This window comes from Setaria viridis, chromosome 3, assembly GCF_005286985.2.
Source record: "Setaria viridis chromosome 3, Setaria_viridis_v4.0, whole genome shotgun sequence".
NCBI classification, from domain to species: domain Eukaryota; kingdom Viridiplantae; phylum Streptophyta; class Magnoliopsida; order Poales; family Poaceae; genus Setaria; species Setaria viridis.
In genome coordinates, this window is record NC_048265.2 from 33,293,928 (window position 1) to 33,306,264 (window position 12,337).

The window sequence follows — 12,337 nt, forward strand, 5'->3', positions numbered from 1 at the left end:
CAGTTGCAGCTTTCCTGCAACCATGAACACATACATCAATTTAATTATAATGATTTCCATGTATTCAACAACAACATCAACAATAGTACATCTGAAGACATTACCTGTTTCTCAAATTCATTTCCGTGACGTGAAGTTCTGCCGACCACCATATAATTCTGCCAGCACATTTACTGTAGTGTTGTGGGAAGCATCACACCTATGCATCTGATCAACAATACCCATGACTATAGGGTCCTTGTCCTTTTGTATCCTCAAGAACTGTGTCACGGTCGGCGAGGGATGCAATGGATGATTGTGCTCCAACCTTATCCTCTCAAAGAACCAATAGTCCTTCTTCTAGTTCCATTTAATCTTCACAAAAGCTTTGCAGCCACACCTCATTGACATTTTCTCACGTACCCTCTCCTCACCAGGCTTGTAGTAATCCCAGTGTCCTTGTTTGTTGCACGACAACTCCAGTACCGTCTTCCTACTTGTCTTGGTTATGCGCACATCAAACCCTGCCTTGCTTGCATAGAATTTGTAAAATTCCTTGGCTTCATCTCTACTGTCAAAACACAGCTCCTCAGTTGGCACAATTGTCTCTGGCAACAAGGGATCCTGGAAAAAAAACACATATCAGAAAGGCAGTACCACAACTTCTAAAATACACATATCTCTACTACAGAATGTTTGGAGCACAATCTTTATTATTTCAAACTACACTAGGATGAGATAGGGGACAACAGCTGCATCAGTAGGGCTACATGGCATGTTACTGAACCAATCATATCTAAGATTTCTGAAATTCTGATAACATAATCAGGAATGAACTATGTAATGAAATTCATGCTGTACGCTTTGATTCCTGAATTTCTGAAAGCTAGGTATATATATACCAGGAATCAACTAGGTAATGAATAATCATAATGCAATTCATGCTGGACGTTTTTGATTTCTGAATTTCTGAATAATGGCACCAAGTACTGTTTTCTGGATTTTACTATCAAGGTTCATTCAAATGTGTCCTGCACTTTCAGACCTTTTGGGGGGGGTCACCTAAAACATGAATTTGGAAATTTAGCTATGCGACACCATTTAGCTTTTAGATGGACCAGCAAGAAGAAAAGACTAAAAGCCAGCACACTCACATGCAAGTAGGTCCTCTCCGGATCGGGCGTTGCCATCGTCTCTGGTGACACATGTTGGAGAGGAGTCACCCGTGCGCCATTTACCTCCGGCTCCGGCGATTGCGGCATCAGCAGTACAGGGAACACCTCCGGTGTGGCCGTTGAAGTTGCGCCATCCATGGAATCGGATTGTGCAGGAGCGAGACCCAACCTGCTGATGCAACTTCAACCTGCAGGAAGACCTCCGGATTCTTGCAGGCACAGGAGATGGACTCACCATTAGCGACAGCAATTAATTGTCGATTGATTTCCCTGCTGCCGTAATTGGTGCCACGGTCACAAATTCATCCGAGCACCTCGCGCTGATTGAGTGAAGCCAATCAATGTCGTAATGGAGTTACCCTGTCGGCCGTGTTCCGTCCAACAGTAGCGGCTCAGGGAAGTCGGCTCCAACCCACCGGCGGCCTCCCGCACGAACGCGACAGGAGTGCCGGCGGCGTGATCTCTGCTGGCGACTGCTTGCGCGGGCCTGCACGGGAAACGTGATGTGGTGGGACTGCATGGCACATTGGGTGGCGGAGGATGGCCAAGGACGCCGGATCTGAGCAGGAGGTGGCGGCGGCCAGGGTGCTGTGGCGGCGGACAGGAGAAATCTGACGTTTACTGGTTTGCTAGCTCAATCAGCAAACCAGCTCGTTCAATCCTGGCTCGTTCAATCCTGTCCAGATCGTTTAATTTACTGGCTCGCGCAAACGACTCGTTCAATGGCTCGCACGAACAGCTCGTTTACTAGCTCGCGTGATACTAGCTTCCTGGTCTCGCGCGAACGACCAGACGTGGGCAGGATGGCCAATCGCCACATGCCACGTGCACTGGCTACAGAATATCCTATTCTATATATATATATCCCCTCCGTGCGCTCGACTGGCGCGTCCGTTTTTTTTTCCTCCGCGCGCCGGGCGTCCCCACCCTCGCGACGCTCGTCCGCACCGCACTCACCCGCCGCGCGTGACGCCGCGCGGTGGCCAGCCTCCCGATTCGCAAAGCCTCCCTCAGCCTCCCGATTCGAAAAGCCTCCGCCTCCCTTCCACCCTCCGCCGCCGCGCGCCAACCCCTACGAGCTCCAGCGCCAGCTCGTCGCCGCCGCCTCCGCCGCCGACTCCGCATCTGGCGTCCAGTCCTCCTTCTCCATCCGTCGAGGACGGATGCGCCAACATCCGCGGCGGCCTAGACGAGGCCGATGCCACAGGAACGCGGTCGCCAGCGTCATCCTCTTCTCGGACGGCCAGGACAACAGCAGCGGTGGCGGCGGCTTCTTCCACGGCCCTCGTAGCTTGTTGGACGCGGCAGAGATTCGGCCGAGGCGAAGTCTGATGTGGCGGCCGGCGCGCTGGACACGGCAGCGGGAACCACGATTCGGCGGCCGGTGGGGCTAGACGAGGCAGCGGTGAGCTCGATTCGGACATGGCGGAGCTCGATTCGGAGGCAACGAGGTTCGATGGGTCCACCCGCGTCGGCGGTCGGCCCTTCTTATTGCTTTTTTTTTTTCCGGCCGCGTTGATGATTTTTTGTTTCCGCATGCTGTTTTTGATTCTTTCTGCCCGCAACAGAGGTCATCGCACGACCCTGTTTTTGTTGTCGCTCCAGCCAAGCAATTGATGAAGCTACAATTAGATATGAAAATGTGCAAAATAAAAGTTTTATGACTTGTGATTCATCTCGAATTTAATCACAAAAATTGAGTACAACTTGATATTCCATTAACCGTGTATAAACTGGCTACATGATCACGTTTATAAAACTAGCACATTGCTTTTTCATTGACTATTTTGTACACTCTGCTACTTCGCTTTTCTCAGGAACCCACGTCAAGATGGCCGTCCGGTTCTGCTGATCCGTGTCATTTTTAGTTCGCTGGACTGCCTGGTATCACTATCAACCATCGCTGATACTTCCTCAAATGCTGCAGACACTGAGCCAAAAAAAAAAGCAAGAAAAGGAAAATCACTAAAAGAATCTGGAACTCTATGGCAACAGCAATCAGAATATTGAAAATCTTCACCCTTGAATGGCCATGGATCAATGGCAAGCACGATCAGCAAGAGTACTCCAACGCAGCTGTGGGCCAGCATGGCAGGCGCCAGTGACAAAGATATAGTATAGTAGCAGGGAGAGATTTTGCAGTTCTGTAAGCCAATAGAGTATAGCTAGTTCTTGTGCAGGTGCTTATAATTGTCAAAATGCAATTGTAAAAAGATACTGAAAATGGTACCATTTGGTACAATGTTATATAGTCAATGGATGCTTGTGCTGACAATGTATGCTTGTTCTTGGCTTGTATGTGGTTCAGGGTTTCAGCCATAAAAAATTTGAAACATTTGGTTCTAGTGGCGAACAATAACTCATAAATTGACAGCCATCTCACAATCCATAAATTGAGCATCGGGGAGCTCACTGCTCACTCATATTTAACCCTGAGGCAGAATCTTAGAAATAAATTGAAACATTTCAAACTGATTCATATTGAGATCACAGCTAAGAAATTAAAATGAGTTCACAGCATGAGTTCACCGAATGCTGTGATTGGCGGAATCAGCTGCGATTGTCAGTCAAACGAATGCTGGATTGAAGATAAGGGCATGCGGGCGAGCTGCGGACAACTGACGGCGGTGGAGGCCCTCTCCGCCAGTGGGTGGGAGCATCGAATCTACATACAGAGAGCAGATGGCTTCACATTACTGCGATTGCAAAATGGCTCGATTAAGAAGAGGTTGTTCAACAGTCACAAGCCCAACTTCTGCTAGAAACCTACAATACAGAAACGACACTTAACTTAATCATTCATCATCAAGAATCACTTCTAATTGCTATGGGAGCAAATGGCTTCACATTACTGCGATTGCAAAATGGCTAGATTAGAAAGAGGTTCAGTCACAAGCCCAACTTCTGCTAGAAACCTACAATACAGAAACCACACTTCAATTAATCATTCATCATCAAGAATTACTTCTAATTGCTATGGGATTTAGACATCAGACGTAATACAGCTTAATAAAAGAATTCAGAGTTTGTAAAGAAATTCAAGGACATAACAAGCATTAGTTTCATTCAAGGACACAACAACCATCAGTTTCGTTCAAGAACACAAACAAAAGACAGAATTGAATTTTTTCTTGGAGCCTGTAGTTTGGAAGTTGCACTGTCTAGAGTTGACTGTCTAAACTGAATGGCAATGACTATTTCGCCTCTAAAGACAGTGAAAATTGGTCAACTTTGGCTCAAGTTTTCCAAGAATTCTATATGTAAAAGATGGGCAACACCATGCAAAATGGGATCTATGATACATAATCAACAATTTACAGTAGCTCTTGGACAAGACAAAGTCGGTTTGAATATTTGAATTGGACTTCAAAGTTCGGACAGTGGCTGTTTATAAGTTAACTGACGAAACTGAATGGGTTGATCACTAACTGACTGACAAAATTTGTTCGACAAAACAAAGCAGTCATAAATTAGGTGCTTGTGATCTTCTAACCATTGCTTAGTATCAGGGTCTGCACCATAAATTAGGATGTTCTTTAATGAAGCAGTCATATGATTACAGTTCGATAAAATCCCTTACAAATGGAGTAGACTGTAATTCAGCGATTGATATTCCGAAATGCTTAGGTTAGATTACTTCAGATTCATTTGCACATTTTAAGCTGGACTAATTTCAACATGATCCATGGAATTCAGGCCTTGACTGTTAACTATCCAGGAAGCAGGTTCTCTGCGGTCACTTTCACAATCGACAGTAACTCCTATGGCAGTAACTCCTATGAAAGTTATCTGACGAAACTGAATGGGTTGATCAGTAACTGACAGACAAAATTTGTTCAACAAAACAAAGCAGTCATAAATGAGGTGCTTGTGATCTTCTAACCATTGCTTAGTATCAGGGTCTGGTGTTTCAATTCAAAGTGATAGAGTGATCTTTGTCCCTCGATGCAAATCTATAGAATGTTTCATTTCAAAGAAATATTTGTTCACGTGAGCAGAGATTTAACGTACCTGAATGAACTGAAACGGCAGCCCCCCTTCGTTGACAATGATCCCGTTGGCAGCCCGACTCCTCGTCGATGAAGACTGCGACAGCCGCACTCCTCTTCGAGGACGACAGCGGCAGCAGCAATGCTGTGTCTACGACAGTGGCGGCGTCTCCAGCCCTCGTGTCAACGATGGCAACAGCACGCCGGTTGACGGACCAGCGCCAGTTGATGTCCTCCTCTGGGCGTGGCTACCGGCGGAACAACGGTGGCGGGTCCTGCTGGTCGGGGGCCGCAGCGTCGTCCTCCTCTGGGCGTGGCGGCCGGCGAAACAGCGGTGACGGTGTCCTGCTGGTCGGGTTCCTGGCGACTGTCTTTAGATGCGAAAGAGGCAGCAGATGGCGAGTTGTGGCGGAGGCAGCGGGCGAGCACCGGCAAGCGGCTGCGCCTGCAGATGGCGAGTGGAGGCGGAGGCAGCGGGGGAGAAGCTCGGGCAGGCAAGGAGCGAGCACCGACGAACAGCGGGGGCTGCAGATGGCGATTGGCGGCGGCGGCAGCAGATGGCGAGAAGACGCGAGCAGAGAACGGGGAACGGGAAACTGACCGTCCACGACGCGACTCACGTTCAGGAGAAAAACGGGTCAGTAAAATAAAACCAGGGAAGGCACGGTGGGAAAAAAAGCGGCGGGAGGGCTGGGTGCGAAGCTGGTGCGGTGGGTGCGCTCGGATAGGGAATAGCTTATGCCGGGTACCATATACTATATTTTATACACACCGCCTCTTCTGGTTTTTTCTAAACTGGTTTACCATCGGCTTTCCCCCTCACCCCCCTCGGTCAATCCAACCTTTTCGCGAACTAATTCAGATCGTGGCTGGGTCCTCCTGATCCTTCGCGTGTACAATGTAAGATTTAGTAGTCCGGCAGTCCACGAGGGGATTACTCGAGAGATTGATTTGTAGGTGAAGGTGATTGCGAAACTAAGAACTTGAAGGTGATCGCGAGAACACAAAGGGACATAAGGATTTTAGACAGGTTCGAACCTTCGGAGAGTAATACCATATGTCCTGTATGTGTGGATTGTATTGTTGGTCTGAGATCCGGTGCCGGAATTCGATGCCCTCGGGAAGCTCCCTTGGCCGCCTTATATAGGCTGACGACCAAGGGTTACAAGTCGGTTTGAATCTAATATACTCGGTAGTTACACGGAAGGTAATCTGAGTCGGACTACAACACACGTTTCGTGATATCCGGACTGATTTGAATCGCTCGGCCTCCTTGGCGTGCACACCAAGTAACTTCATATCCTCAACCCACACATTCTAGTTGGGTGGGCCCACTTGTCAGGTCCGGCTAGTATCTTGGTCGGTGGGGACCCATGGGGTATCCATATCCCTTAAGCCCCCGAGCGATGTGTAGGCGAATAGAAACTTGAGATCATCACAGCGAAGCTTGAAATGAAGTCGGTTGTGGTTGTGATGACATCATGGTGACGGAGAGGCTGTGCTCAAAGAAAAAGAAAAATCCGAGCGAACACAGAGCCAACGCATAGAGCGAAGTTGAGCGCCAATCTGATGGGTGCAGGCATCCAGTAGGTCAGAGCGAAGGATATGGAGGGCATTGCAAGACGCACTATATAGGAGTAGCCCCCGAGCATTGAAGTGATTAGGATAACCGGTCCAATGGTTAAGGAGAAAAGGTTAATCCCTTAAGCAGATCCTAGTGCCCGAGCACAAGGATAGGCGCAGCCACGGAGGCTGGCCGACCAAAAAGTATATGTCCAAATCTCTGGAGATAAAGACTGGTGCAATGATAAGTAGTCGACAAAGATGGAGATAAAGACTGGTGCAATGATAAGTAGGCGACAAAGATGTATGCTCACGGGAGTACTGCACCGCCTGAGCAGCGTCAAGGTTCCCATCGGTACTTGAATATCAGGGCGATCATCACGTGAATACTGTAGAACCATATTAGTATGGGAAAGCCTTATCATTAACCCTCACGAGCTCACGGTAGCACCTTGGATGTTAGCGAGCAGATAGGCTATAAAATAGACCAACATTTGGCACGAAGAGCCATGGCTCGAGTAATGGCGCTTGTAGGTTTGAAGCTTATAGTTTTTGATAGGAGTAGCACCCGCTCAAAAGCCTGATGCCAGAAGAATTCTTGTGAGGAGCACCAGGGTGCTCCTTCCCTTTGTAGTCTCTGCGGTGAAGTTAGAAGGTAACGATGCTACAAGAATCCTCGTGAGGAGGTTGTATCGTGAACCCCTCCGCTTTGTCCAGGACACCGCTAGGGAAGTGTGTCTCGCAGCTTTCTTGTATTGTGCTTTTTTCTTTTTCCTACGTTGTAGCTTCTTATTCTGTGAAGTTCAGCTATCCTAGAGCTGTTCACAGTCGCTTGTGATATATATTGCCAGTCATCTTTCCAAGGAATAGAATTGTAGCTGAGTAAAAATATGTCTCTGCATTTGTTTTCAGGAATTTATGGGGCCACAGAGGCGTGCTTTCTTGAATTTGGGTGACTGGTCCCCGTGGTTGAAGACTGGCCATGTCGCGGAGGCAAACCGAGTAAAATTAGGCACCTAGCCCTTGAGGACTAGTGGAGCCATGGAGACGCACCGACTAGAATTAGACGTTCAGCCCCCGAGGATGAGGGCTGGCGGAGCCACGGAGGCACACTGTAAAAATCGTAATGAAAAACCCGTAGATTTCATTGCACGCATGCCGCGCTGGTGGAAAATCCTGTAGATTTTGCCCAGCATGTTGCACTGCAGTAACGGTAGACCCACGATTTCCATCCATAAGTTATGTCATTTTCCCCTTCAAAAGTATGAAGGGTAACGGAGCCGTTTCAATCTTAACTTGAACACTCTAAGCGCCACCGCTTCGAGCCCACTGAGCACTTTGCCGCCGCGCTCACGAACCCTAGGCCGCCACCACCGCAATCCGCATTCTGCTTGCAGGCACGCTGCCGCCACCACCCGAGCCACTGCACCGTCGTATGCCCAGCAAGACCCTAGTTCTTTTTAGATCTAAATCTCAAGGCGTCGAGCTTGAGGAAGTGGCGCAACCCAATGCCCCGGAGCCTTCTTCAGTCATGATGAAGTCCGTGATGATGCAGGAGCGCATCCAAATCCTCGTCGACCGAGGGCTCCTTGGCCTGTAAGCGCTGCTGGAGTGGAAGCCCACTGCCGGCCAAGAGTTCCCATTGGAGGACATGGCGGAGACGGTGGTGTTCGCTCCATTCTTCGAGCGTGGATTCGGGATCTTGACAGGGGACTTCTTCCGCGACCTCCTTCATTACTACAAGATTGAACTGGTACACTTGAATCCAAACTCAATCTTGGATATCTCTATTTTCATACATATGTGTGAAGCATGTTTGGGCATCCCCCCACATTTTCATCTGTGGTTCTACCTTTATCAATTGAAACCCGTGATTACTAAGGGGAAAAAAGACCGGGTTATTGGGGGTTGTGGATTCTCGCTGCAGCCTATGAAGGTGCAGGAGTATTTTGATCTGGAATTGAGGGAGTCCAACAAGGGGTGGCATGCCGAGTGGTTCCTCATCGCGAATCGGCATCCCGAGCTGTCGCCACGCACGGGGTACGGGCTAGTGTCTACACCCAAGTGGTCAAATCAGCCCACCTCAGAAGAGCAGGTCCAAGTGGATGAGATACTAGTGAAGATCGCTGACTTGAAGGCACGGGGACTGACAGCTAGGGCCATTAGTATCAACTTATGTCAGAGGGCAACGCAACCAATCAAGTACCAAGTGCATCCATCGTATGAGTACGCTGGGCTAAATGATCCGACCCAGGAGGTCCGTGGTAAGGTGCCCAACTCAGAGGTCATCAATAGGGTGGCCGAGTTCTTCAAGGGTCAGATCAGTAATTGCGACGTCCCCAAAGCTTTCTCGTTGAAGAGGCCATCGCCCACCCCGGTAATATTGTCATTAGCATTTACTTCACGCACTATATACACTTGCGATGTTTTTGAATGAGGTAATGACTTGATTAGGATGATGCATTTGTGTACTTCTACCCGGTGCCACTACCTGGGGGGGCTGAGGTGAGGCCACCCAATATCTGTCCAGCCGATGTACCGGTTGCACCACCTACCGACCTGCAGTGGGACTCGGAGTCTTCTTTTGGGTCGGACGTGGGCGTGATAGAAGAGGTCGGCCAAGCCCAAAGCTCTGAGCCAGCTGGGCGGCAGACACGGCAAACCGTGCACAAACAGGCCGTCTCCATGGTGCCACAGTCGAGCGGGAAGAGGAGGAGGAGGACCGGGAAGAAGAAGGAGAAGGCTGCCCCGAGCACAGCTACCTCGGCTGGGTGGGCGAGCGATGCGAGTGAGGAATCCAACACACCAAGCCCGACTGTGAAGAAAAAGAAGTCGAAGCTCCAGGAGACCACCGCTGCTGATGCGGCACGCATCAAGGAGGTGCTGAAGGCGAAGATCCGGTGCAGACTCAGCGAAGATACATTGGCGCCACTATCACCATTGCGCCCCAAGTTCTGGATGAAGTTGAAGAGCACCTTGTAAGTGCAATCTGTTTATGCTACCTTGTGCTGTAGTTACTGATGTCGGCTGATTTGTGTGAATTGCTTGTTGATGTAGGACCGCCGTGCTGACGCAGGTGCGCAGCTGACTAGTTGCTCGGCCCAGACCGAGGCAGCGAGCGGTCGCACCGTGGAGTAGCCGCCACCCATGAAGGTTGGAGTTGGTGAAGATGGTCGTGCCGGAGAAGTTGCACCGACTCCAACGCCGCAACAGGATGAAGCCAGCTCCAAGACTGCAGACATTGCCCCGGTTGACCCTGGGGTCGAGAAGGTAACTGAAGAAGCTGCCTAGTGATGATCTGCCGCCGAAGAGGTCCACTGAGGATGGTGATGTTGACGTGCAAGGTGGAGGAGATCCTAACACCTTGAACCTTCCCGGTCCGACCTTGCTAGGGACGCAGCGCAGGATAAGAAGGATCTGGTCAGGCTACGACAATCATCATCAGAAATCTCCAACCTGCTAACTGTAAGTGTGCCGACCACCCTAGAGGGTTTGTATTTGAGATCCAGGTTCTTTGCCGAGCTCTGACTGTTAAGATGAATGCAGGGTCTGGCCTACCGTGCACAGAGGAGGGCGGACACGATCCACCAAGCTGAGCATTATTGCTTGAAGGTGGAGCAGCTTGAGGCCAATTTTAAGAAGGCCAGCCGAGCATTATTGCTTGAAGGCGGAGCAGCTTGAGGCCAATTTAAGAAGGCCAGAGAGGATGCCGACCAACTCCTGCTAGACCATACTATGGAAAAAGAAGTGCTTACTGCACGCTTGAATGGTACATTGTGCTGACCTGCTGGATTGGTTTTGTCCTTGAGGTCTTGGTGCTGACATATACTTGATTGATTAAGTAGATGCCTCGGTGAGAGAGCAAAATCTCAAGCGGTACCTCAAGGTGTGCAAGGATTTCAATGCGTGCTTTTAGCAAGAGCATGATGTGGCGGTCCATTGTGAGTATGCCATGTCGCAGAAGCTAACTTCTGAAGCCAACGCGCGCATGGAAATTGAACGCTGCTTAGAGGCTGCTGTGTGTAGTCTTCAGCATGACCAACATGTGATTGCAGGGCTAGAAATGGAGATGGAGGAGCTTCGCAAGGCGGCCGGTTATGTGATGGACATGGTCCACCTGGAAGCCGACCCAATTGCGCCAACACTGTTGCTCGATCGCTTGAAGGCTGTAGCTAGTCAGCTGAAAGCTCTGCTTAAGGACACTGTGGTGGAGTGGGTGAAGAACATCTTCGCGTTGTTAGTGACACACTTCCCACGGCTGGCCCTGGATCGTGCTGCAATAGGAGTTGCGGCCAAATTCAATGTTGACTTACTTCCGGATCTGGCTGACCAGTATCAAGGTGTAGCGGAGAGCGATGTTGACTTGTGGCCAAATAATTTGGAACTATAAAAGTAAACTTTGAGGTGTATTAAACTATTTTAAAAGACAAGTGATGTAGTTAATCATATGCGGAGAAAAAAGTCTCCATCCCTCCCTTGGTGAGTTCATCTTATTGTTAGACCAGACTGCCATGGCAACCACTTCATAAACCAGATAGCTGTCCGAATGATTTAGCTTCCATTCATTAAAATTTTAGATTCATAATGTTTAGTTGAAATGGAGTAAGCTAGGCAGATGTTTACTTGATTGTAGAGCATAATGCGGAATGGTAAATCATTGATCATGATGTTCTATATATTGTGACCCTATTTTGCTTGTAATAAAAGCTGAAGGAATAAAGTATGATATCGCATTCGCAAAGATGACATGTACGATGATACTCCACGAAGAGAGTGATGATGAAACCGATGGATCGGTTATGTTTCTTAGTCAGGTGATGTTCCTACCCTTACTGTAATCATCACTATGTTCCTTCCCTTTTAGTTATATGGAGCACTAAATGTGTAGGATTGGATCCATGTTGTGAGCTATTTTTGGTTGATCTAGTAGGCAGTAAATGTACTTGTATGTTGTGTAATGTGGGAAATTCCTAAAAATTCAGTTTTGAATTTGCAAAGATAAATGTATCGACTGATAATAACTTCCTTGTTACCAACACCTTTATGTACTGCAATTGGCATGAATGCATGTTATTTTATCCACATGCTAACTAACCCCCTCGTAAAATTTTGGATTCAAGCAAAGGCAGAGGAGCTTCGCGTTGCTATCAAGCGGAAGCTGAAGAAGGGTGACTACAGCTATGTGGAAAAAGACACACCTTGAGTTGGCTGTCGTTAAGAAGAAGAAATGGAGTGGGTTATTGTCACACACACACACACACACACATATATATATATATATATGAATTGGATATATGTATGGAGTCACTTTGGGCCCTATTTGGATCCTATGAATTGGGATGTGCTATATATCTTGAACTGCTATGAATTGGGTCCTATTTGGATCCTAGCAGGGACAAAGGGAAGCGGGCGACATTATACACAGCTTTCTGATAAACGATTGCAAACAAATGAATTGATACAAGGGTGAACAAAAAATTCCTGTATACACAGCTGGTACCCTAAAACCAAAAATAATCAATCATACATGAGGCGAAGCTTAAAAGATCACAAAGACACACAAGGTAGTCGTTTTCTGCATTGACAGAGACATAGCCTGTAGCATATCATCACATAGATGGAAGCATGCAA

General features: G+C 48.4%; 2 long non-coding RNA genes across 2 annotated transcripts; one reads left to right on the plus strand and one right to left on the minus strand.

Annotated features, from left to right (window-relative positions):
* The first annotated feature begins 2,047 nt into the window (after nt 1–2,047).
* LOC117847167 (uncharacterized) lies at nt 2,048–3,429 on the plus strand. Its single transcript, XR_004638550.2, has 2 exons — nt 2,048–2,605; nt 2,972–3,429. It is a non-coding gene; the product is annotated as an uncharacterized lncRNA (long non-coding RNA).
* LOC117847166 (uncharacterized) lies at nt 2,684–5,829 on the minus strand. The gene is made up of 3 exons (XR_004638549.2): nt 5,166–5,829; nt 3,175–4,069; nt 2,684–3,084 (listed from the first exon to the last, which is right to left on the minus strand). It is a non-coding gene; the product is annotated as an uncharacterized lncRNA (long non-coding RNA).
* Between the last annotated feature and the right edge of the window lie 6,508 nt (nt 5,830–12,337).